Raw genomic sequence first — 27,152 nt, 5'->3', positions numbered from 1 at the left:
AGCTGTTTAATAAACAAACATACAAATCCTTTAAAATTAACTGCTCTTATAAGATATGTATCAGACAATGAATGCCATTCTTACATTAGCAACCATTACAAATTTCAAAATAATTAGTGTTCAAATCAGAGAATTTACTTATCACAAAGTGAGAAATAAAAGTAGGCAATAATTATACTATTCAATTCATCAACCAAATTAGAGATATGTCAATAATATCCTACTGTGTGATGTTTAGTTTACACAATGATCTCCAATATAAAATAAATAATTCTGAATAATTTTAAAATAATATGGATTAAAATACTGAAGCAACTGCACACACAAAGATATTTAAGAATTCTTTAAAATGATGAGATGTATCTTAGGTGACTTTACCATACATTAAGCCAAAGGGTATTATGTATGAAATTGGTACATTCGAATTAGTCATAGATTGAATGTTATCCAAAGACAGGAAAAAAATCCACTCTTTTTTCTTTGCATTGCTCTAGAGTTCCAAATTTTAAATAAACAACTTCTCAACAATTAACTACTTCATGTTATGGGAACTTAGCTAATTTACATAAACTCTTTACTCCCTACTTGCCTTATTTGAACTCTGGAAAATAAGATCAATGGGTAATCATTGATTTACATGATATAGATAATGTACTTAGCAAAAGGTGTGCTATATACTAATGGTATGACTCTGAATATAGTGCTATTTTCATGTCACAGAATAACCATTCAAATAAAGACCACTCACACTAATTTCAAATAAAGTTTTTACATCAAGTATAAAAATACCAAAATAAGTATGTTTTAAAGGTGATGTTAAGGGAAGGTCATTTTAAAAACTGCAGGAGATGTGGTTATTTTCTATAAACTATTATAAAAAGCTGGATATCATACACAGTGATAAACCAAATAGACTACTCAAACTTTCTTCCCTCTTCAGAATGAATGTGAGAAGATAAAGTTCAAGACATATAATTTAATTAGTATTTTTGTATAAGTAAATATTTATAAATTTGGCAAATCAAGAGAAATGGACTGGAAAGATTGCTCAGTGATAAAGTGTACACACAGCTCCTGTAAATAGTTGTACTTCTCTTGATAGCACCTACACTAGGCAATAATATGTGCCTATAACTCTATCTCCATGGGTATCAGAAGCATATTGTCTACATGGACACCTGCACTCATGTGAACATACATTCCCACACTTGACATATAGTTAAAAATAAATAATAAATAAAGTGTGTGTGTGTGTGTGTGTGTGTGTGTGTGTGTGTTTGAGTGATTTAAGAAATGGCACTTATTGAATACTGGTTATAACCTAATGGCAATTGCCCTATCATCCTTGGAGCAAAAACCCTCGGATTTTCATGAAAATGTTTTAAATATAGCATTATTTATCCTATATATGTTTTCTTTTTAGTGATTTTTCAGAAAAATATCATTTAAAGGTAAATATAGTTTCTCCTCTTTCTCACTTAAGTAATAAGCACAAGGTAAAATGTTCATTTGCAGTGTGGGGTCTAGTATGCCCACAACCACCTCATAGGCTTAGTAGTTCCATTCCTTGTATAGCTGACTCATTGAGTCAAGATTCTGAACACTTTCGCAAAGTAAGTAAAACAAAATCATCTTTGCAGATTTACTTGAATTAAAACAAATTGTCCTAATGCAATGGCAAGTAAATCAACATATAGTGCAATATTGCATAACCTGTTTTAATAATCCATATCATTCTCTATCTGTTAAGAATTAAAAGTTCCATTATATTTTAGGGATTTATGTTCAAGTATATAATAAATCGTCATTGAATTAACAACCCCAGTTTACTATAAGGTCCTGGACTCTATAGCCTAAGGGGAAAGTGGTTTAAGATTAGGTAATATAAAATCTAGTTGAGGTCAATCTATATAAAATGTACTTGTAATTAGCCTAAAGAGAGCTTAAATAACTTAGAGCAGTTATTTACACATGATTTTAATGGAAGAAATGTACAAATTATTGAATAGACACAGTAAAAAGACATTTGGAAGAATTATATAATCAGTTTTTTTTTTTCAAAAAAAGTAGTTGGTGAGGAGTTAATGAGATTGCTCAGTCAGTAAAATTGTTAAAATGGTGGCCCCAAAACCACAGTAAACTGAACTTAAATCTGTAGCACCCAAGTAAAATACAGTGAATTATACATTTCTAACCCTAGGACCTGAAGAATGGAAGGAGTTTGGGAGCGATGGTAAGCAAATCCCTATACATCATTGGCTAGCTAACCTAGTCAATTGGTAATAGGATGATAGACAATGTCTAAAGAGCAATGTGGAGAGAAAAATATCTGACATTAACTTTGACTTCTACACATGTATATTGGACTTTTACTATTACAACACACACACACACACACACACACACACACACACAAGAATGCATACACACACACACACACACACTCACGCACATACACACATATACCAACAAGCACAAACTCTAAGTACGAGAGGGACCTGAGGTAAATTTTTAGATAAAAGTAGAAAGCCTGTACAAAAAGAGTATTTGTGACATTTAATTGTGGGATTCAATATTATAAGTAAATAGGAACTGTTAATAGGAAATATAATCCAACATGTTATGGATATATGTAGATGTAATTATATTCTATGACTAAATATTCTCCAGACAATGAAAGAAAAAACTTTTCACCTTCTCCAGCCTATTTTATCATGTTTAAAATAGCCTATGTTCAATGTTGTTTATCTAAAGCACATCACCAGAGACCTAAATACAAATGACTCTAATCCATCCAATATCTATCATTTCAAGGATAATTAATCTTCACATTTGTTTTAGAAGTGCTGCACAAATTAGAAACTTCATAAAATTATTGTTGAAATAACTGAAGTGTTAGAATGGTCCTTTTCTATCTCCACTGTCAAAAAACTTTTCCCTTTGAGGTCTGTGTATGTTTGAATCTACAATTGAAGTACTCAAGGGTTACTTTAGAAGTAAAATCTGTAACATGATTTCCAACTTCAGAGTGCCTATCATTGTAAATGTATTTTGATCAGTGTCACCAATGAACAAGATGGCCATGTATGGCCAAGACATTATAAAACACATTCTCCCTCCTACTAGCTTACACCAGTAGGGTGATGTCAGCAAAAGTAACAGCTAATCCAAAGTTTATTTAGAGACAAAGCTGTTACTATTTTGCTCCTTTTTCCTCTGGTCAAAGCCAAGTGGAAGGAGCATTTTGCAACACTTTGAGAAGTTATTGGTGTGCTTGGATTTTTAAATGTACAAGTACCATTTCTTGTTTGTGGCCTCTAGAAGGTACAATATTTGAGTCACCTATGGTAGCAACCTAGTGAGACCCTAAAGAATGGACTGACTTCAGAAATTTCACAAGAATTTTCTCAAAGGCCAAAGGGGGATTCTGTGGTGATATTATTATTTATCGTTAATTAAAGCTTCCCTGAGGGTTCAGAATGCAAATCTAGCCACAAGCTATAGAGGTCAGGCAATGGGGAAGCACATCTTTAATCCTAGAAGCCATAATAGCAAGCCTTCAAGCCAAGCAGTGGTGACATACACCTTTAATCTAGCTGAGTCCCGTGTTCAGGAGGTCTGAGTCATTCCCATTCTGGATTCCTAGTTATAAGTCTGGGGGCCCATTAGCTCCTCCTTTTCAGTCCGCTGTCTCTATGTGTTCCTGCAGCATAGTCTTGTCTGCCTTCTCGGCATCTGGGTTCTAGTTTGGCTCAGTGTTTAGTTGTGGCTGTTTGTTTCTGTTTCCAACATATATTACATGAGGGCTCCATTATGGTGGATAAGTTAGTTATTGATCTCATTATCAAGGAAGGGCATTTATGGTAGCCTATCCACTGTTGCTCAACTTGTTTGTTGGGGGAGCCATGTAGGTTTCTGGACATTTCTTTAGGTTCAGTTTTCTCTTCAATCCTATAATATCTCCCACTTTTATTCTGTCTTTCTTTCTTCTGTCTTCTATTCCTCCCCTGACTCAGTCTTCTGATGGGAGATGCCATTATGTTTATATGTTTCTCATACTGGTTAATAATAAAGCACTGTTGGCCAATAGGAAAGGAAGATAGGAGGGACTAGGAGACAAGGAGGAAGAGGAAGGAGTAAGGAGGAGTCAAGATGGAGAGTCAGGAGAGAGCTGGACACCAGCCGCCTCCCCGGTAAGAGAAGGCCATGTGAAGATACATAGATCAGCAGAAATGGGTTAATAATTAAGATAGAGCTAGCCAATAAGAAACTAGTAACTGGCCAACAGGATAATATCAAATACAGAGTCTCTGTGTATTATTTGGGGCTGGTGGCGTGGCGGCAGGCAGAAAAACCTGTACACCTTACAAATGGCTCCCACGTGGTTAATAAGAACTTCCACTTAAAATTTAGCAAAAGCTTAAAAAAGTGTGTTAAAAACAAAAGAACAGAGACAAGCAAGGTTTCTTGGTAGCAGCATTTTTCTTGGTTGGAATCTGCTTTGCAAGAGACAAGCAGATATTTGCGTGGCTCCTTTAAGCGAGGATTCCTGACTCAGCAAAAGCCGCAAAAAAAGCACAGGGCTTTTAAGAAGCACTGCTAACAATTTATTGGTGTGTATGAGAGATGGCAATGGCAGTGACCACATCTCCAAGCCGCCAGCATGCTTTCTGGGTGGCAGCGCAGACCAAGGCGGTGAGCACAGCTCTCAGTGCTGGCTGTAAAAGTACCCGCCACCATCTTTGGTAAACCGCGGCAGAAACAAAGACTTTCATTTTAACAATGTTGTTGTTTAACAGATAAAGACTCATGGCCAGAAAAAGATAAATATTTACAGTAGAGACAGATTCACATTAAGAAAAGGTGCTAAAAGTTTACAGTGTGTTTAAAAAAAATACATAGGCTTGAGAGAGAAAAATAAAATGGTTTTAAATAGACAAAGAGGAACTGGGTGTGGTGGCACACGCCTTTAATCCCAGCACTCAGGAGACAGAGGCAAGCAGATCTCTGTGATTTCAAAGTAAACCTGGTATGCAGAGTGAATTCCAGGACAGATAAGAGTTACACAGAGAAACCCTGTCTCAAAAAATAAAAAGTAAAAGAAACAGAGTAATAATAAAGCCACATAAAGATGAAAAGCTCAGAGAGAATCTGGTTACTGTATGCTATTGTGTTGTCTCTGCATTCTTTGACTACTGAGAAAATAACAACAATTGATAAAGGAAATGTTGCTGGATTAATTCAATGTATATATTTTAAAAATGCTTTGACTCCAACATTTAAGCTCAAGGACAGGTTACTGGGGAAAAGGATTTCTATTTTTGTTTCCACAGAAAATGAAAAGCTGTGGATTCCTTGCAGACTAATGTGGTTTGAGCAAGCCAGACCCCTTGAAACAGAGTTCCTGATGATCCAACATTCAAAACAGCTTGAACAAGGCAGACTTGCAGACTACAGCCAGGATTTCTACATCTTCTCAGGATCCCCCATGACAGCACCCCCTGTCAGCAGGAAGTAGTTTGGAAAGAACGACGCCCAAATTCCCAAATATTGTTTATAAATGTTTGGTTTCATTTAAATGGACTTGGTTATAAATGGGTAATGATCGCAGCCAATTATTTTTAAAGGTAAAAAGGGAATTATGGTATTGATATGATTACATTGTTTTGGAATGGATTTGCATTTATTGATACAATTTAAGGTCAATTTTGTCATATGTATATTTCTCCTCTTGTTTGTATAGCTCATTTAGAAATGTAATGTATAATGTAGTACAGATTATAGATAATTACCTATGATAGTCAAAGCTTAGAGTTTAGTTAGGGTTTTCAAGATACACAGAGATGTATTTAAGATAGATAGGAATTCTTCAAACCTTTCAAAGACTACAGAATATGGCATTTAAAATGGTTTAGGGTTTTACATGACAATGAGATATAATTGCTCCTGGTAACACCACCTGCGTCAAAAAGGAAGATGGACATTAAAGAAACACGTTATGGAGTTTACTTCCAATATGGCAAGACTAGCCATTTGAACAAAATACTGCTATTGTCTGGACTGTTTGACTTTGTGCTATATAAACTGGACATGCAGGGCCCACAGAAAAGTGACTGCTGATTCATGAGGGACATTGCTACAGAGTAACTGCTTCATGGAAGAGTCTGCAAGACAGTATGCAGGACACAGAGAAAAGTGACTGATAAACTGCCAATACAAGAAGACAGTTTAAAGTTTCCTGCATTGCTGAAGAGTCTGCCAGACACACTATGGCCTATGGGCTGAAGATGGAAGATTACAAAAGAACTTTGGGTGACCAGGCAGTGAGTTGTCTCTGTCATTTTTAGAGTTTATACTATCCTTCTGTGGTCTTTGAGGGACTTGAAGACAGAGAGTTATGGTTACAGTTTTCCTTAGTATTAAAGATAAGTTACTTAGACTTTAGACACACAAAGATATGATAGATGATGGAATATTTTCTTCAAATCTTGCTAAATGTTAATGGACTAAATAGTGTTAACTGTGATTCTTATTTGATAACTGTTATGTGATATATTTTGCTATGTTAAGGTTAAAACCCTTCTTTTTATTTAGACAGAAAAGAGGAGATGATGGGAGATGTCATTCTGTATATGTTTCTCATACTGGTTAATAATAAAGCACTGTTGGCCAATAGGAAAGGAAGATAGGAGGGACTAGGAGACAAGGAGGAAATAGGAAGGAGTAAGGAGGAGCCAAGATGGAGAGTCTGAAGAGAGCAGTATGCCGCCGGCTCCCCGGTAAGAGAAATACATAGATCAGCAGAAATGGGTTAATAATTAAGGCAGAGCTAGCTGATAAGAAACAAGTAACAGGGCCAACAGCATTGTGTCAAATACAGAGTCTCTGTGTATTATTTGGGGCTGGCGCAGTGGCAGGACAAGACCGGGCGGCAGCAGGCAGAAAAACCATACTCGTTACAGTCATCCTAGTCGCATGTGCTTTCCTCACATTTCCTTCTCTTTCACCTAGTTCCCTCTCCCCTCACTGCCCCTTTACTGCCCCCACACTCCCCATATATTCTGAAGAACTTGTCCATACCCCCTACTATGAGGGACCTTATATGAATCTCTTAGAATACACCTTATATCCTAGTTCCTCTGGAAGTGTGAATTATAGGCTGGTATCCTTTGCTCTAGGTCTAAAATCCATATATGATCAAGGACATACCATGTTCCTCTTTTTGTGACTGGGTTACCTCATTCAGGATGGTTTCTTCAAGTTGCATCCACTTGCCTGTGAATTTCATGATTCCATTGTCCCCCCCTCCCCACAGAGTAGTATTCCATTGTGTAGATGTGCCACATCTTCATTATCCATTCTTCAATTGAAAGGCATGTAGGTTGCTTCCAGGTTCTTGCTATTACAAATAATTCTGCTACGAACATAGTTGAGAACATGCCTTTGTTGCATGGATGTGGGTCATTTGGGTATGTTCCTAAGAGGGGGATTACTGGATCCTATGGTAAACTGATACCCATTTTCCTGAGGAACCGCCATACTAATCTCCAAACTGGCTGTATGAGTTTGCACTCCCACCAGCAGTGGAGGAGTGTTCCCCTTTCTCTACATCCTCTCCAGCATAAGTTGTCATTGGTGTTTCTAATTTTAGCCATTTTGGCAGGAGGAAGATGGTATCTCAAAGTTGTTTTGATTTGCATTTCCCTGATAGCTAAAGATGTTGAGCACTTTCTAAAGTCTCTTTCAACCTTTTTGATTTCCTCTATTTAGAATTCTTTCTTCAGTTCTACATCCCATTTGTTAAATAGGGTTATTTGGTGTTTTTGTTGACTATTTTCCTGAGTTCCTTGTATATTTTGGAGATCAGCCCTCTGTCAGATGTAGGATTAGTGGACTGCCTTTTGGTTTTGTCAACTGTGTCCTTTGCCATGTAGAAGTTTCTAAGTTTGACGAGGTCCCACTTACTAATTGTTGATCTCTGTGTCTGTGCTACTGGAGTTATGTTCAGGAAGTGGTCTCCTATAAAAATTTGTTCAAAGATACCTCCCACTTTCTCTTCTAAGAGGTTCAATGTGGCTGGATTTATGTTGAGGTCTTTGATCCATTTGGACTTGAGTTTTGTGTGTGGTGATAGACATGGATCTATCTGTAGTCTTCTACACACCCTCATCCAATTGTGCCAGCACCATTTGTTGAAGATGCTGTACTTGCCCTATTGTATAATTTTAGCTGTTTTGTCGAAAATCAGGTGTTCGTAGGTGCGTGGGTTAATATCAGGATTTTTTATTAGATTCCATTGGTCTACTTGTCTATTTTTTTAGCCAATACCAAGCTATGTCTCTGTAGTAGAGCTTAAAGTTGGGTATCATGATGCTTTCTGAAGTTAATTTATTGTACAGGGTTGTTTTGGGTATCCTAAGTCTTTTGTTTTTCCATATAAAGTTGATTATTATTATTTCAAGGTCAAAAATTGTTTAAGAGTTGCATATGGAACAAATAGGTAGATAATTACTGTTTTCCTCAATGTTATCATTATTCTTCAAAGTTTGCCTAGATTGTCTTCACATTGGTATTACATTCCTTAAACTTGAATTGGAACTCATTGTTGAAGAGTACTGGCTTGTCCTACATAGGATTGGAGTGCAATTCCTATAACTCACACAGTGGTTCAGAACCATCTGTAAATCTAGGGTATCCAATAAACTCTTCTGAGTTTTGTGGACACATACATGCACACATGCAAACCAAAACCCACACATATATGAAACAGATTACTTCAAATCATGTATGACTTAATACAATTAATGAACTAGTTGATTTATGATAAATTTGTTTGAAAATATTTGTTTACACTAGTTTGTGGCATTGATTTTTGTTCATTAAAAATGCAATTGAGTGATTACTATTTCCTTTATGGGATATATGCTTTATGGGATGTGTTTTTAAAATCAATTAAATAAATATCTAATGTAATTCCATTGGATATTTGAAAATGATCTTATTCTGAAATAAATTCAAAGTTGTATGTGATGCTATGAGCCAGTAATACTAGAGTTCTAGGATATATAACAACACCCTATCTTAAAAATATCAAACCAAGCATGGAAATCTTAAACAAGAACCTTATTTGCACATTATTTTCCACAATCACTATCTGTGGTCATCTTAGAGCTAAGTTGCATGTTAACAATTAACCATGTTTGATCAATTTTACTTTCAAACCATGACTATATCCTCATTTCTCGTGGGATGTTGAATGTGGTTTCCTAGTCACCATCAAGGAGTCAGGTAAATCCAGCCTTGGAATCTCAATCCTTCACGGTTACACAGCCAAGGCCATGTGTGAAATCCTAATCAATAATCTTCAATTTACTGTAACATTTCAGTCAACCTACTCACCAGACACTCATGTGAAAAACCTTACAGCAATGTCATCCCAGAGACACACCATTCTTCTCCTTCTTATCAATTCTTCCCCGTTGCATACGTAGACATTATGAAAGGGAAACCATCTTTTTCCTCCACCCATCTGAATTCCTGATCACATAAATCAATTTAATACAGGATTTTATTTTATACTATGTTGAGGCCTATTTCTGGGAAAGAAACAACAATTTTTAATATCTGAAAATAGAAAATCAATTAAATAAAAAACAAGCACTGTATGGGGACTCAGTCCCAACCATAAACCCAGGATAACTTGATATGACTAATAGGGAGGGATTAAGCTGGAAACAAGTTGACATGTCATATAATGATAGAACAGAATCAGACAAAATTGATATTCAAGGCAACCTGGAACAAAATACCAAGGTATATATTGAACTGTGTAAGGTATAAGACAAATAGAGGAAATCAGTTTAATTTTTTGATTTTTAAAATTTTCTCATTTATTAAAAATAGATTTTTTCCCACATGCAATATTCTTTTTTTTTATTTTATATAACCAAGTCCATTTAAATGAAAACAAACATTTATAGACAATATTTGGGAATTTGGGCATCGTTCTTTCCAAACTACTTCCTGCTGGTAAGGGGCGTTGTCATGGGGGATTCGAGGAAGATTCAGAAATCCTGGCTGTAGACTGTAAGGCTGCTTTGTCCAGCTGTTTTGAATGTAGGATCACTTGGTACTTTGTTTCAGGCAGTCTGGCTTGATCAAACCACATTAGTCTGGAAGGATTCCACTGCTATTCATTTTCTGTGGAAACAAAAGTAGAAATCCTTTTCCCCAGTAACTTGTCCTTGAAATTAAATTTTGGAGTCAAAGCATTTTTTTAATTTAATTTATTATTTTGCATGTCGATCCCAGTTCCCTCTCTCTCCATCCCTCCCTCCCTCCTTCCCTCCCTCCCTCCTTCCCTTCCTTTTACCCTCTCTACCCTCTCACAAGAACCCTAACCTCCCTCCCCTCCCATCCCCCCACCCCAATTCCATATGTAGGGGAATGCCATCCAGTTGGGGTCATGTAGATCTGACAGGTCATGTGAAGTAGGGACTAGGGCTTCTCTCCTGTCTGTAGCTTAAGGCAGTTATCCCTCCATGGGTGATGGGTTAGAAAGGTCCTTTTGTGCACCAGGGATACATCCTGGCTCCATTGTCTGAGGTCCCTTAGACTGCTCAGTCCTTCTGGCTGAGACCCATATTCAGGGGGGCATGAGTTAGTCCCATGCTGGCTTCCCAGCTATCAGTCTGGTGGCCCATTAGCTCCTACTTGTTCAAGTAAGCTGTCTCTATGTGTTTCTAACACCTGGTCTTTTCCTCTCCATCTACATCTGGGTTCTAGTTCAACTCAGTGTTTATGTATGAGTGTTTGCTTCTGTTTCCAATGGTTATTAGATGAGAGCTCCATGGATAAGTTATTTGTTGATCTCACTATCCAAGAAGGCCATTTATGGTAACCTTTCCATGGAAGCTCAAATTGTTAGTTGGCGGCAGACTTGTAGTTCTCTAGACCTTTCTTTGTATTCAATTTTATCTTCAAACCAATATTGGCTCCCTCTTTTATGTTCTCTCTCTCTCTCTCTCTCTCTCTCTCTCTCTCTCTCTCTCTCTCTCTCTCTCCTGGCTTCTATTCCTAACCAGGCTCAATCTACTTGGTTGCATGTGTTTTCTTTTCCTCCCCCTTGTTTTTTCCTGTTTCTCTCTCCATTTGCTGCCCCCCACTTCCCCTGTGCTCTGGGGGACCTGTCCCTTCCCAGTTCTGTGAGGGATTTTATATGAATCTCTTAGAACACACCTTGTATCCTAGTTCCTATGGTGCCACACACCATGTTCTTATGGTTTTCTTTCTCCCACTCATTCAAGAACTTCATCACCTTTTTTTGAGGTTTTTTTTTTTTTTGAGTTTTTTATTTGATGATCTTGATCTGCCTTGATCATGTGTTTTAGGAAATCAGTTTTAAAAGACATTTTAAAATAACTCCTTTTATGTAAATCAGAGGAAATTGCAAAAGGCAAACTGTTAAAAAGTTTAAAATTAAAAATGTTTCTCTTTTTTATGGAGTTCAGAATGGAAATATTTTCAACATTGCAAAGGAACCCAGAAACTATCAATTCCATGCTGTTGCTGTGCAGAGACTATGGTTTCAGACAAAATGAAGTTAAAAGCGTGATGGAAAAATCCATGTCTAAAATCCTCCAGAAAATAGGATTTGATTATTCATAAAGTTGTCAAAACAAGCTTGGAGACCTCTAAAGTTGTTAAGAGTGTGCTGCTGAGCCACTCCCCACTGAAGTGCAGATTTCTAATAACTTCATGGATGCTGCCCCATTGCTGGATTAGGAAGCCCAGAACTGAGTGGGTTGTCACAAAGAGATTTGGAAATGTGACCTGCATTTCCTAGAGGAGACTATAAATGGATAAATAAAAAGCATGACATTAAAGGACATGTGTCAGGTTCAAGTGTCAGGTTCAAGTACAGGTGGCAGGGCAGTACAAAACAAGGAAAGAAAAGAGAGAAAGTGAGAGAGAGAGAGAGAGAGAGAGAGAGAGAGAGAGAGTCGTTCGAAGCCAGTAATGTACACAAATAAACTCTTAAAATTCTTAAGAACAGTGAAGAGACTTCCACCTTAGCTTCCTTTGGAGAGATTGACTACACTGATTACATATTGGGTTCTTCCTTATATGCTGGGTTAGTCTACAAGCATTTGCATGAACACAAGCCACTAGAGGAAAACTGAACCTCCAACAAGGTGCCTTCAGGTGACCCATATAAAGCTGCGCAATCGCACTCTGCAATCCAGTATTTTATGAGATTAGACTTGAGGGGCCTTCTGGAGAGTTGAATAGTTTATTTGCAGATAGCTAGTAATTGTGTGTCACTGGAAGTCATCCTGTGGCAAACTGTAGCTTTCAAATATCATAAAATCAAATGCATCTGTCTTCCCCTCTTTCACCAAAGCAAACTACACTAACCTGGCAATTGGGGCCTGGGCTTGCCTTGCAAACTCAGTTATAATCAATGGTAAGTTGCTAAAATGACCATGAAGATATTCTGAGAACATGCCAGAACCTTCTTGAAGACAATGTTTTGTTTCTTCTTTCTTTCTTCCCTTTACTTTTAGTTTTTTTTTTTCTTCCTCTCTCACTATTTTTCTGAACAGTATCATTTAGAACATTGCCACTAGACTCTGAGAAACTGGAGGCATATGAAAAGAGGATATATAGGCATTCCAATCTAAGGCTCCCACTATTGTTTTCCCTTAAGTTATCTCACCCAATATTCAGGCAAGTCAGTAAAGAAACTTCCAAATGCTGTCAGCACATAACCACCTGAGTCATCTCAGGTATTTAAGTTCTTGCAGATGGGGTATTAGGAATCATGGATCAGATGATCAAGCTACCTCCTATGTATTTACTACAGAAATGTTACCCATGGGATTCATATGATTGACTAAATGACTATTGTAGTACACATTATGTTTAGAGATAGTTTATAACATATCAATTGACAGAAAGTGATGATGGATGTTTTCAAAGAAATATTCTTATTCAATTCTTGTGGTAACTCCTTTTTTGCCTTATGTTCATTCATCTGAGGATTGATTATTCCAAGTAAAGAATGATTTGAAACTAAGCACTGACATACTAAAGCTAATAGATGATGAGAAAGAACCTCATAGCCCTTCACAAAAGAATAACTGGAGCTGACAAAAATATAGTTGCACCACAGGAATATATAGATTAAGGGTTTAGCAGAGCAGTGCAAGCTGCCTTCAAATATGTGAAGGGCTGTCATGTGGAAGATGGATTAGACTTGTACTGTAGAGCTCTGGAGAGCAGAACTAATAACTCCTGTTGGTTGGTCTAGGGGAAGAGATTTTATACTTAATAACAGCAGGAATTTTCTTGTAATCACTACAATAAAGACTGTTTCTTCATGAAGTACTTCTGTGATGTTTTTTCTTTTGTGGAAAGCATGGATATTGTAATGATGTGATTTCTAAAGATTTTTATGTTGTAGAAAATACTAGAGTAGGTATCTAAATATATTCTCTCCATAAGTTGGTAAATCTGTAGCAATATATTAATTACCTATATTTTGATAATAATATATAGACAATTATTTGGTTGGTGGGGCAGTGGCAAGAGATAAAATATTTATATTTTATATTTCAATAACTTGACTTTTAAATGACAACAATATATACACACAGACATATATATATATATGTATATGTATATGTATATGTATATGTATATGTATATGTACATGTAACTCAACAAACTAAGCAGAGATAGAATTGAAGTTACTACATATACAAGTGTACCAGATATAAAATTGTGGTATATTGCCTACATATAGCCCTATTTTTATATAAATTGAAGAAAATATTTTATTTGTGTAAAGAGGTTTATAGGTATGCTAGCTCTCCTCATAATTACTTGGTTAGAAATCTGTATATACAAAGAACACAATAAACAAAAAGGAAAATCAGTAGGACGTGATTTAATTAAACAAGAAAGAGGAATCATAGGAATCATAGGAATCATATATTATGTAGGTATTTTGAACTTAAAATACTATACTATGTTTAAGAAAAAAGGGAGGAAGAAAAATGAAATTGACTCAAAGTTCCATACTAGTTATGGCACTAACCCATTCACATAATTATTTCCATTATATTCATATCCACTGTATTTATAGGTCATTTATTATTGTAGCACAATCTTCAGTATACACCTGATTTTATAAAGAAGAAACTAAGGTCTGGAGGAAAGTATGGTATATTTTAACTAGTGGAGTGCTCAAGAAGTTAGGATCAAACAAAAGGCAGCATGGATGAGATTTATGCTATTAGAGTTAGAGATTTGGTCATAAGTAAGATAGCTCCTCAGAAAGAAAAGTAAGACTTTATTGTTGAAGAAACCATGGACTTCCAGAACAAGTCCAGAGCTCCCTAAATTGGAATTGACTTGAAAGCCACCTCTAAAAACTACTTTCGTAGTACCAGAAAGTGTCCTGCTAACTTCCAAGGGATGTACATAACAACAGTTTTACTCAGTTATGGCATCCACAATCCACAAAAAAGAACCAGGATGGCAAAATAACCCTAAGGATATAGTAGTGGAATACATACCTTTGCAGTAACCAATAGCTCTCTAATTGACCTTAAAACACATTTAAAAAGAGGAAAGTTATGCATGGGTTATGGAGAACAATCTACAAATACTACTTTATAAAAACAACATATTCTTAACTACACTATAAATTTTTGTCATTCTACCCACATTGAAGGGTAATCCTCACTCATCCATAAAGAAACTTTAGAAGAAGCCATTGAAGAAAAACACAGCCAGTTAAGATGCAGAGCTGTAATTCAGTCCCAGTAAATAAATATAAAAAAGTAAACATCTTGTACTGAAGATTCAGACAAAATTGAGAAAAGAGGGTGGAAAATAGTAAGAGGTGGAAGATCAGGGAGTTTGCTGTGAGACTATGTCTCCTCGGAAAGTAGGAAGCTACACCCTTTAAGTCTCACAAGTATTCCTGCCCAAACAAGAGTTAGACAATGATATCAACAGACCAGTCAAAGTGAGTGAGGAAAGCTCAGGAGTCCTCAAACCTACACAAAGAACTAGAAGCAACTAAGAAATGCTGACTGGGAGAAATTGACTTTCTGAGAGAAGAGCACACCAATTGGCTATCTAATACCAAATGGTCAGGTGTGCATACATATCTACAAGTGACATTTACACAGCCTGGGAAGGGCATACTTAGAAATATATATGTATATTCAAATGCATGTTTGCACATAACGATAATTAGTGGGAAAGGGCTATTAAATTGAAATAAAGCAAGGAGTGATATACGGGAGTTTTTAAAGAATGGGTATGGAATGAAAAAAATGATATAATTATAACCTAAAATATAAGAAAAGAAAAAAATCCACATTTAGTCTGGATAGTTCACAAATTAGATGAACAGTGGGAGAAAAAGTGAAAGATGAGTATCTCATTGGTAAGAAGTGACCCAAGGAGCCCCTGCTGTAGCAGCCGCTGCTTCTGCCCTCACCCCTTCCGAGAAGATGGCTGTGCCTCCCACTTATGCTGATCTTGGCAAGTCTGCCAGGGATGTTTTCTCCAAGGGCTATGGCTTTGCGTTAATAAAAGTTGATTTGAAAACGAAGTCCGATAATGGAATGGAATTTACCAGCTCAGGCTCTGCCAACACAGAGACCACCAAAATAAACCGCAGCCTGGAAACCTAGTACAGATGGACCAGCTGATGTTTACAGAGAAGTGGAACACAGACAACACCCTGGGTACTGAGATTACCATGGAAGACCAGCTCACTCGTGGACTGAAGATGACCTTTGATTCATCCTTCACACCTAACACTGGGGGAAAAAAATGCTAAAATCAAGACAGGGTACAAGAGGGAGCATATCAACCTGGACTTTGATGTGGACTTTATCATCATTGGGCCTTCGATCAGTGAGCTCTGGTTGGCTGGCTAGCTACCAGATGAATTTTTGAGACCTCAAAGTCCCTTGTGAACCAGAGCAACTTTGCAGTTGGCTATAAGACGGATGAGTTCCAGCTTCATACTAATGTGAACAATGGGACAGAGTTTGGTGGCTCCATTTACCAAAAGGTGAACAAGAAGCTAGAGACTGCTGTCAACCTTGCCTGGACACCAGGAAACAGTAACACTCGCTTTGGTCGACCCTGATGCCTACTTTTCTGCCAAAGTGACCAACTCTAGTCTGATGAGTTTGGGGTACACTCAGACCCTAAAGCCAGGTATCAAACTGAAGCTGCAAGCTCTGCTGGATGGCAAGAACATCAGTAAGGGAGGCAACAAGCTTGGTCTAGGATTGGAATTTCAAGCATAAATGAATATTGTACAATCATAATTCATAATTTAGTGTACCTTTTAATGTATGTTGGGGATGAGAGAATTGATAAATGCCACTTTAGATGTCCAGGCTAAGGATGATTTGGCTTTAAGGTGTTTACCATTTCAGAGGTACAGCAGAAATCCCATTCCTAAAAGGTCCTTTTAGCTGTAGAGATGGCTTGGGGGAGAAGCCACTCCAGAGATCTCAGGCTGCAAGCAGAAGCTGGGAATGTGCGGGCCCTTTGTAAATCTGTATCAAGTCCACAGATGAAATTGTAACTTCCAGCACATACTGAATCTTGGTGTCCTAATCCTAACTGCTGAGAAGTATGTACATACCTATGTGAAAGGAACTTACTTTTTAAGGCAGATGTTCATGCCCTGTTCCCATCCTAGCTCATTAGTTTCCTGTTTTACACCAAAAGTACATTTGATTAACTATTTCTTTTTTTTAAAGAAAAAATTTTTAATTTATTTTGTATTTTACATGTCGATCCCAGTTCCCTATCCCTCCCTCCCTCTTTTGCTCCTTCCCACCCTCTTACTCTCTTTGCCTACTCACATGCACGCTAACTACCCTCCCCTCATATCCCCCCACTGCAATTCCACATGTAGGGCAATGTCATCCATGTGGGGTCTTGCAGATCTGTCAAGTCATTTAATGTAGGGACTAGGACTTCTCCTAGTCTCTAGGTTAAGGCAGTATCCCTCCATGGGGGATGTATCCACAAGGTCCTTTTGTGTACCAGGCATGCATCCTAGTTCCACTGTCTGAGGTCCCACAGACTGTTTAGTCCTGGCTGAGACTCATATTCGCACTGGGAGCTGACTCAGTCCCATGCTGAATTGCCATCTGTCAGTCTGCGGGCCCTTTAGCTCCTCCATGGTCAGGTAAGCTGTCTCTATTTGTTTCTGCAACCTGGTCTTCTCCTCTCCCTCTGCATCTGGATTCTAGTTCAACATAGTGTTTAGGTTTGGGTGTTTGCTTCTGTTACCAACAGATACTAGATGAGGGTTCCATGATGGTGGATACCTTAGTTGTTGATCTCACTATCCAGGAGTGCATTTTTGGGAGCCTTTCCAGGGTTGCTCAAATTGTTAGTTGGAATCAGTCTTGTAGGACTCTAGACATTTCTTTAGGTTCAGTTTTCTCTTCAAACCAATTATGTCTCCATCTTTTATGTTCTCTCTCTCTCTCTTTGTCTCTCACATACACACACACACACACACACACACACACACACACACACACACTCACTGACTCTCACTCTCTCTTCTGTCTTCTATTCCTACCGTGACTCAATATTCCTAGTCGTACATGCTTTCCTAACCTCCACTTCTCTTTCTCCTACTTCTCTCTCCATTCACTGCCCCCACAATTCCCCTGTGCTCTGGGGGGGGGGCTTATCCCTTCCCCATTGTGTGAGAGATTTTATATGAATCTCTTAGAATACACTTTTTATCCTACTTCCACTGGTGGTGTGAATTATAGGCTAGTGATCCTTTATTCCAGGTCTAAAATCCATATATGAGTGAGTACATACCATGTTCCTCTTTTTGTGACTGGGTTACCTCATGCAGGATGGCAGGATGGTTTCTTCAAGTGCTATCCACTTGCCTGGGAAGTTCAAGATTCCATTAGTTTTTTTTTCTGCAGAGTAGTATTCCATTGTGTAGATGTGCCACATCTACTTTATCCATTCTTCAGTTGAGGGGCATCTAGGTTGCTCCAGGTTCTTGGTATTACAAATAATTCTGCTGTGGACATAGTTGAGAAGATATGTTTGTTGCATGGATGTGGAACATTTGGGTATATCCCTAAGATGGTGATTGCCTGGTCCTGTGGTAAACTGATTCCCAGTTTCCTGAGGAACTGCCATATTGATCTCCAAAATGACTGTACGAGTTTGCACTCCCACCAACAGTGGAGAACTGTTCCCCTTTCTCCACATCCTCTCCAGCATAAGTTGCCATTGGTGTTTTTAATTTTAGCCATTCTGGCAGGAGGAAGATGGTATCTCAAAGTTGTTTTGATTTGCATTTCCCTGATAGCTAAGGATATTGAGCACTTTCTTAAGTGTCTTTCAGGCTTTTTGATTTCCTCTGTTGACAATTCTTTCTTCAGTTCTGTATCCCGTTTTTTAATAGGGTTATTTGGTGTTTTGTTGACTAGTTTCTTGAGTCCTTTGGGTATTTTGGAGATCAGCCCTTTGTCAGATATAGGACTGGTGAAAATCTTTTCCCAGTCTGTGGCCTGCCCTTTGGACGTGTCCACTGTGTCCTTTGCCTTACAGAAGCTTCTAAGTTTGAAGAGGTCCCATTTATTAATTGTTGATCTCAGTGTCTGTGCTCCTGGAGTTATTTTCAGGAAGCAGTCTCCTATACTAATTTGTTCAAGGGCACCTCCTACTTTCTCTTCTAAGAGGTTGAAGATGGCTAGATTGATATTGAGGTCTTTGATCCATTTGGACTTGAGTTTTGTGCATGGCGACAGGCAAGGTTCTATCTGTAGTCTTCTATACACACTAATCCAATTGTGCCAGCACCATTTGTTGAAGCTGCTTTCCTCATCCCATTGTATTCTTTTAGTTGTTTTGTCAAAAATAAGGTGTTCATAGGTGTGTGGGTTTATACCAGGATTTTCAATTCAATTCCATTGGTCTACCTGTCTATTTTTGTGCCAATACCAGGCTGTTTTCAGAACTATAGCTATGTAGAAGAGCTTAAAGTCAGGAATGGTGATGCCTCCTGAAGTTCTTTTATTGTACACTGCTTTTTTTTTTTTTTTTTTTTTTTTTTTTTTTTTGCTATCCTGGGTCTTTTGTTTTTCCATATAATGTTGATTATTATCCTTTCAAGTTCAGTGTAGAATTATGGTAGGATTTTACTGGGGATTGCATTGAATCTGCAGATTGCTTTTGGCAAGATTGTCATTTTTACTATGTTTATCCTACCTATCCAAGAGCATGGGAGATCTTTCCATTTTCTGTTATCTTCTCTCTTTCTTTATATCCACAAAGTTCTTATTACAAAGGTCTTTCACTTGTTTGGTAAGTGTTACCCCAAGATACTTTATGTTGTCTGTGGCTATTGTAAAGGTTGATGTTTCTCTGATTTCTTTATCACCCTCTTTGTTTTCTGAATACAGTAGGGCTACTGATTCTTTTGAGTTTATCTTGTATCCTGCTAGTTTGCTGAAGGTGTTTATCAGCTGTAGGAGTTCCTTGGTAGAGTTTATTGGGTCACTTATGTAAACTATCATATCATCTGCAAATAGATAAAGTTTGACTTCTTCCTTTCCAATTTGGATCCTGTTGATCTACTTTTGTTGTCTTATAACTTTAGCTATAACTTCAAGTACCATATTGAAGAGATATGGAGAGAGAGGGAAGGCTTGTGTTTTTTCCTGATTTTAGAGGAATCGCCTTAAGCTTCTCTCTGTTCATTTTGATGTTGACTGTTGGTTTGCTACATATTGCTCTTATTATGTTTAGGTATGTTCCTGTTATCCCTGATCTCTCCAAGACATTTATCATGAAATGGTGTTGAATTTTGTTGAGGGCCTTTTCAGCATGTAGGGAGAAGATCATATGTTTTTTTCTTTTTCAGTTTGTTTATATTGTAGATCACTTTAATAGATTTTCATAGGTTAAACAATCCCTCCAACCCAGGGTTGAACCCTACTTGGTCATGGTGGATGATTTCTCTGATGTATTCTTGGATTTGGTTTGCCAATATTTTATTTAGTATTTTTGCATTGTTTTTCATCAGGTATATTGGTCTGTAGTTTTCTTTCTTAGTTGTGTCTTTGTGAGGCTTGGGTACCAAGGTTATTGTGGCCTCATAGAAAGAGTTTGGCAATGAACCTACTGTTTCTGTTGTGTGGAACAATTTGAGAAGTATTGGTATTATTTCTTCCTTGAATTTCTGGTAGAATTCTGCACTGAAGCCATCTGGCCCTGGACTTTTTTTTGTTGGAAGACTTTGTATGACTAGTTCTGTTTCATTGCGGGTTACAGGTGTATTTAAGATGTTGTCTGTTCTTGATTTAATTTTGGTAAGTGATAGTTATCTAGAAATTTGCCCATTGCTTTTGAATTTTCAATTTTTTTGGAATACAGGTTTGCAAAGTATGACTGAAAATTGTCTGTATATCCTCTGTGTCCATTGTAATGTTCCCCTTTCATTTTCTTATTTTGTTAATTTGCATGTTCTTCCCCTGCTTTTCGTTAGTTTGGTTAAATTTTTGTCTATCTTGTTGATTTTCTCAAAAAAACCTACTCTTCGTTGCATTGACTTTTTTGTATTGTTTTCCTGGTTTCTATTTTTGTTGATTTCAGCCCTCAAATTCATTATTTCCTGGTGTCTACTCCTCCAGGGTGAGTTTGCTTCTTTTTGTTCTAAGGCTTTCAGTTGTGTTGTTTATTCTCTTATGTGACTATCCTCTGTTTTCTTCATATGGGTACCTAGTGCTATGAGCTTCCCTTATAACACTGCTTTCAAGGTGTCCCTTACATTCAGGTATGTTATGTCCTCATTCTCATTGAATATTAGAAAGTCCTTAATTTCTTTATTTATTTCTTCTTTGACCTAGGTGTGGTGCAATTGCACATTGTTCAGTTTCCTTGAGTTTGTAGATTTTCTGGGATTTTTGATGTTGTTGAATTCCAATTTTAAAGCATGTTGGTTTGATAAGATACAGGGTACTATTACATTTCTCTTGAATCTGATGAGGTATGTTATGCTACCTAGCATGTGGTCGATTTTAGAGAAGGTTCCATGTGGAGCAGAGAGAAGGTATATTCTTTTGTGTTTGGATGTAATGTTCTATAGATGTCTGTTAACCAAAGTTGAGACATAACGTCTGTTAGTTCTTTTGTTTCTTTGTTGAGTTTCTGATTGGTGGTCCTTTCTAGTGGTGAGAGTGGTGTGTTGAAGTCTCCCACTATAAGTGTGTGAGGTTTTATGTGAGGTTTGAGTTTTAGTAGTGTTGCTTTTATGAATGTGTGTGCCTTTGTATTTGGGGCATAGATGTTCAGAATTGAGACTTTGTGTTGATGGATTTCTCCTGCGATGAATATGAAATGACTGTCTTCATCTCTTTTGATTAATTTTCCTTTGAAATCTAACTTGTTAGGTATTAGGATAGCCACACCTGCTTGCTTCTTAATTCCATTTGATTGGAAGATCTTTTCCCAACCTTTTACCCTGAGGTAATGTCTATTTATGAAGCTTAGATGTGTTTCTTGTATGCAGCAGAAGCATAGATTCTTTCTTCATATCCATTCTGTTAGTCTGTGTCTTTTTATAGGTGAGTTAAGACAATTAATGTTGAGGGTGAGTAAGGAACATTGATTGATGATGCTTGCTTGTTTTAGATTTGTTGTTGGCAGTGGTATTGTGAATATAATAGTTTTCCTGCTTTACCCTTGGTTTTTTTTGGTGTAGTGAGATTATCTGTTGCCTACATCTTTGTGGGCATAGTTAACTTCCTTGGGTTGGAGTTTTCCTTCCAATACTTTCTGTAGGGCTGGATTTGTAAATATGTATTGTGAAAATCTGGCTTTGTCATTAAATATCTTGTCTTCTCCATGTATATTGATTGAGCATTTTGCTGGGTATAGTAGCCTGGGCAGGCATCCTTGGACTCTTAATACTCGTAGAACATCTATCCAGGACTTTCTAGCCTTGAGGATTTCCATGGAGGAGTCAGGTTTAATTTTAATTGGTAGGCCTTTATATGTTACCTGTCTTTTTTTCTTTGCTGCTCTTAATATTCTTTTTTATTCTGTATGTTAGGTCTTTTGATTATTATATGTCGATGGATCTTTTTTATTTGGTCCAGCCTATTTTGTGTTCGATATGATTCTTGTACTTTCATGGCCATGTCCTTCTTCAGATTGGGAAAGTTTTCCTCCATGATTTTGTTCAATATGTTTTCTGCACCTTTGATCTGTGCTTCTTCACCTTCCTCTATGCCTATTATTCTTAGGTTTAGCCTTTTCACAGTATCCCACATTTCTTGGATGTTTTGTTTTAAGGAATTGTAGATTCATGATTTTCTCTGGTTGATGAATCTATTTCCTCAAGTTTATCTTCCACGCCTGAGATTCTCTCTTCCATCTCTAGAATTATGTTGGTTATGCTTGCGTCTGTAGTTCTGGATTGTTTGCCCAGTTTTTCTATTTCTAGCATTCCTTTGGTTTGTGTTGCCTTTATTTTCTCTATTTCAGTTTTCAAATCTTGAACCGTTTCCTTCTCCTGTTTAATTATTTTTTCTTTGCTTTCTGTACTTTCTTTATTATCCTTAAGAAATTTGTTCATTTCTTCCACTTTTTGGATTTGTTTTACTTCCATTTCTTTAAGGGATTTTCTCACACCTTCTTTGAGGTCCTCTATCATTTTTATGACAATAATTTTTAAGTTGTTTCCTTTTGCTTCATCTGCTTTGTTGTGTTCCGGTCTAGTTGATGTAGATTCCCTAGATTCTGGTGGTGTCATGCTTGTCTTTCTGTTATTAGGTGTTTTCTTGTATTGCCGTCTTCCCATAGCTTCTTCCAGTAGGTGTTGGTGGGGTCTCTCCCTCTCTCTATGGTACTTCCCTGGTGGGTCAGGGGTTCCATGACAATAGCTCTGAGTGGTGCAAGCTCTCTATGAGGTCTCTCCACAGGCAGGGGCCCAGCGATGGTGGTCAGTGATCAGGCTCCAGCAGACGACTGGTAATGGTGTTCAAAGATCCCAAAGACTGTGACTCAGGATGTTCCTGGTGCCTATAGGCAGATCTAGCCTGGGCCTGGCACTCTCCATTTAAGGCCTCTTTAGCAAAGTCCCTAAGATGTGGGTCCATAATCCTGCTAGCAGGAACTTGGAGTGGTCCTGCAGAGATAGGGGGATCTCTGGGAGAGGCCTGGTACTCCAGTAGAGGACTACTGGCGGTGGGGTTCAGAAACCAAGCAGATGGATATCATGAGTGTTCCTCCCTGGATAGGCAGGTCTAGTGTGTTCAGAGCAGCTCCCAGAGGTTCCAGAAGTTTCTGGATTGTTGGCTCCACCCTCTGCCCCAGTGCTCAACCAGAGAGGTGAGACAGAGGGCAGGGTAGGGCTCAGGGTAGGGGGAGGACAGGCTCTTGTTCAGGGTGGGTGGGGTGTATCAGAGCTCCAAGAGAGCTCTCGAAGGGGACAGGACACAGGCAGGGGGATGGGGAGCCAACCCAGGGAACTCCCTGGGAAGGGTGTAGGGGAGAGTCCACCCAAATTGGTCCTAGACTCACCTCTAGCCAAGGCCTGGTGATAGGAGACAAAGACTGGGCTGATACTCAGGATGTTTCTGTACTGATAGCAGGATCTAACTGGGACTTGGCACTCTCCAGCTGAGGCCTCTTTAGCAGAGTGATTAGCTATTTCTATTTTGCTATTTTAGGGTGTAGAGTGTGGGCATGATAGATCCAGCCATCCAGGACTTATCCTTTCTTCCTTCCTTTCGTCCTTTCTTCCTTTTCTTTCTTTCTCTCTCTCCTTTCTCCCTCCCCACTCTTTTTTTTTTTTTTTTTTTTTTTGCCACTTCACCAGAGTATGAAATGGCTTCCGGGATCTCCAGCTTTAAGCTGGGCTGGTGATTGTGGTCACACCATGACACTACTAAGTGTCTAAAGCAAACTGTCTTATAGCCTCACCACTCTATTTTTTAGCAGTTTTAATGGGCACATTACAGAGTCTTCCTTTTTGTGTGGAATTAGCTCCTCCCCTTCAAATGCTGCAATTAACATCGCTTAAAATAAAACATGAGTAAAATATTGAAACCTCAATAAATAAATAAATAAATAAATAAATAAATAAATAAAAGAAGTGACCCAAGATATCATCCTATCTTCTGTACTGTACTTTACACATCCTGAAGTTTATAATTAGGTTTTCTGTTTCAGTTTTATTAAAATTCAGTTTAGTAAAATTAAAAAAAAGAAATAACATAAATGTATAAGCATTTCTCAGTGATCAGTGAAAATTATGTAAAGACATCAGTCAACACAAGTAACATACGAATGTTTCAGTGTAGATTCATAAGAATTTAGTGTAGGAAAATATAAGTTAGTGAAAAAATTTAAAATATTAAAAATAATGAAAAACAAGAATTAAATATTGCCTGGGATAAATGTCATCTATATAACAATATTTCCTTTGCAAAAGGCAGTCCAGATATCTTACAAAGACATGAAGAATGCTATATTTCAATTTTGTTTTCCAAGCATTAATCTTAGGACTACAAAATTAAAACACAACAAATAAATAAATAAAAACCCACAATAAATCTAGCAAATAGGTAACTTTTTTGTATTAAGGAAGTGACTGGGGTTGTAAGTAAGTAAAATAAATAAGATAATAAATTGAAGAGAATGGTAAATTAAAGGCAGGAAAAATGTCAAGAGGATGATGGATCTGTAGAGGAACTACATGGGTAAGGATGTTTTCTATGCTTGGAAGCTTTCTGAATACTTTATAGTGTGCACAAGAAAACGTGGTGGATTGGGAAAAAATGTCTTATTTTCTTATTGTGTAACAAAACACCATGACCAAGACAACTTGTAAAACAAAACATTTAAACTGGGGCTCATGATTCCGTAGTATTAGAGTACATAACTCATGGGAGCTCAGTAACAAGACATTAGGCATTGCAGTTGAGTAGTAGCCAAGAGCTTGCATCTGATTCACATGCATGAGGTAGAGAGAGAGAAGAGCATGGGCTTTTGATTCATCATACCAACCCAATAAAATATTTTCACCAACAAAGACACACCTTTAACCCCTCCTTAACAGTTCAACCAGCTAAGAATTAATCATTCAGATATATACACTTGTGGGGGTCATTCTTTAAGAACACTATTTCTTAAAGGCTAGCATTCTTGATATTTAAACTTTTATTCAGAAATTACTAAATTTAGTAAGAAAATGATACACTGAAGGGCTGCATGTGATTTCACAGTATAGTGAGGTGAATTAAATATTCTGAAAATTTAAAGATTATATGAGAATTTCCTTTGACCCAAAAAGAAAGATATTCACATATTAATTTGGGTTACAATGAAGCCAATAATTTAATGAACTTCAAGGTTCAATTTTGCACCAAAGGTTGAATTCAGCTTTTTCTCTAGAAACCAGGAATAATTATTGATTAGAAAAACCTGTTGCTAGAGTTTTACCTATTCTCCAATTTTCTCATTTTTGAATGATTCATTGTTTACTGACATGTTTGTATAGTATATACACATTTACAGATCTCATCTTGATGTATAGGTACGATTTCTAAGATCTCATAAGTGAGAATTAATATAAATACTTCCACCAACAGAAGTAATTTACTTTTTATTGAGGAACTATTATTTTTTATTCCCTATCGTGATTTGATTCCATAATTTTCTTCTTAGTGCTCAGAACAATCTTGTCCAGGATTTACTATTGGCATCTACCCTGTTAACTCTGGGGGAAAAACATAAATAGAACTGTACATTTAACTATTTTCTTATTTTTCACTACTGGGGATTGAATCTCATGTATGGTAGCGACACACTCATCCATTTATTTACATCCTTAGCCCCTCTAAACACACACACACACACACACACACACACACACACACACACACACACACACACACACACCTTTTCCTCTTGGAGAATTTTATTCATGTGTATACTGTATCTTAATCATATATATCTGAAGGTCATACCTCCAACTTTTCTCAAATACCCTTCCAAATTTATCTATTTTTTTTTCTAAGTAACTTGCTGAGTTCAATTGCACAAGTTCAATTGTAAAAGAGTGTCAAGTCCCCAAGAGCACTGGCAGCCAATTCTACTAACAAAACAGATTCTCTCTCTTGTAGCTGCTTTTGTTTTTAGCTAAAATCAGTTTTGGAACTTTCATGTCTTTTTTCATGAGTAAACATTCCCAAATAACTAAGATTTATCATATTTTCTCAACATGCAATTTTAAAACTAAGTCTTTGACTTTTTTATTTTGTAACCAATTTTATTAATACAATTTGCTTTAGACAATTCCATACATGCATGCAAAGCATCCTATTCACTCTTTCCCCCACTTCCATACCTCTCCTGTGTTACCCTGTCCTTCCCACAAATCTATCAAACTATGTATATTTGATTGTTTTATGATGAGTGTAACTAACTAGAATTATTTTATGTGTACTCATTGTTTAGAAACCTTGAACCCCATACTAAATACTCAACTGAAAAACAATGATTCCTCTTCACCAGAATCTACACATAGTCAATAGATCTGGGGTAAAGGATGTGGCTGTGGTTGATTGTAAATAAGGCTAGTGTCCTGTGATCCCAATGCAGGAAACTACAGATTTTGTGAGCTGTTAGTCTCCAGAATGACATTATTCAGACTTTTACCATATCTTTTGGCTCTTTTACACTTTAAACCTCCTCTTCAGTAATGATCTCTGAATCTTAGGTTGGATCATATAAATATCTTGTTCTGGACTGGCACCACAATCATAGCTTACTTTCTGTATCCTGGGCTTCTGAGGGATTGCTGTGTGCATTCACTACTGTTTCTTGTAAAAAGGGTCTTTTCTAATTTTTTAAATTATTTTTTTATTTAGATTTAAAACAATCTTATTTTACTTACAATTCCAGTTCCCTCTCCCCTCTGTCCTCCCATTCTCAACACCATCCCCCATCCTACACCCTATCCACTCCTCAGGGAGGATGAGGCATTAATTTAACTGAGGTCAGCTTTTATCTCTGGATAAAAGCATAGATATTTAGAAACTAGTTTACTGCTG

At 37.3% G+C, this 27,152-nt stretch overlaps 1 pseudogene; it reads left to right on the top strand.

Annotated features, from left to right (window-relative positions):
• Nucleotides 1–15,530: 15,530 nt before the first annotated feature.
• Nucleotides 15,531–16,340, top strand: LOC127225928 (voltage-dependent anion-selective channel protein 1-like; annotated as a pseudogene).
• Nucleotides 16,341–27,152: the final 10,812 nt, after the last annotated feature.

This window comes from Phodopus roborovskii, unplaced genomic scaffold, assembly GCF_943737965.1.
Source record: "Phodopus roborovskii unplaced genomic scaffold, PHOROB, whole genome shotgun sequence".
Classification (NCBI taxonomy): domain Eukaryota; kingdom Metazoa; phylum Chordata; class Mammalia; order Rodentia; family Cricetidae; genus Phodopus; species Phodopus roborovskii.
The sequence above is the reverse complement of the archived record's forward strand: the minus strand, read 5'-3'. Positions and strand labels throughout refer to the sequence as shown.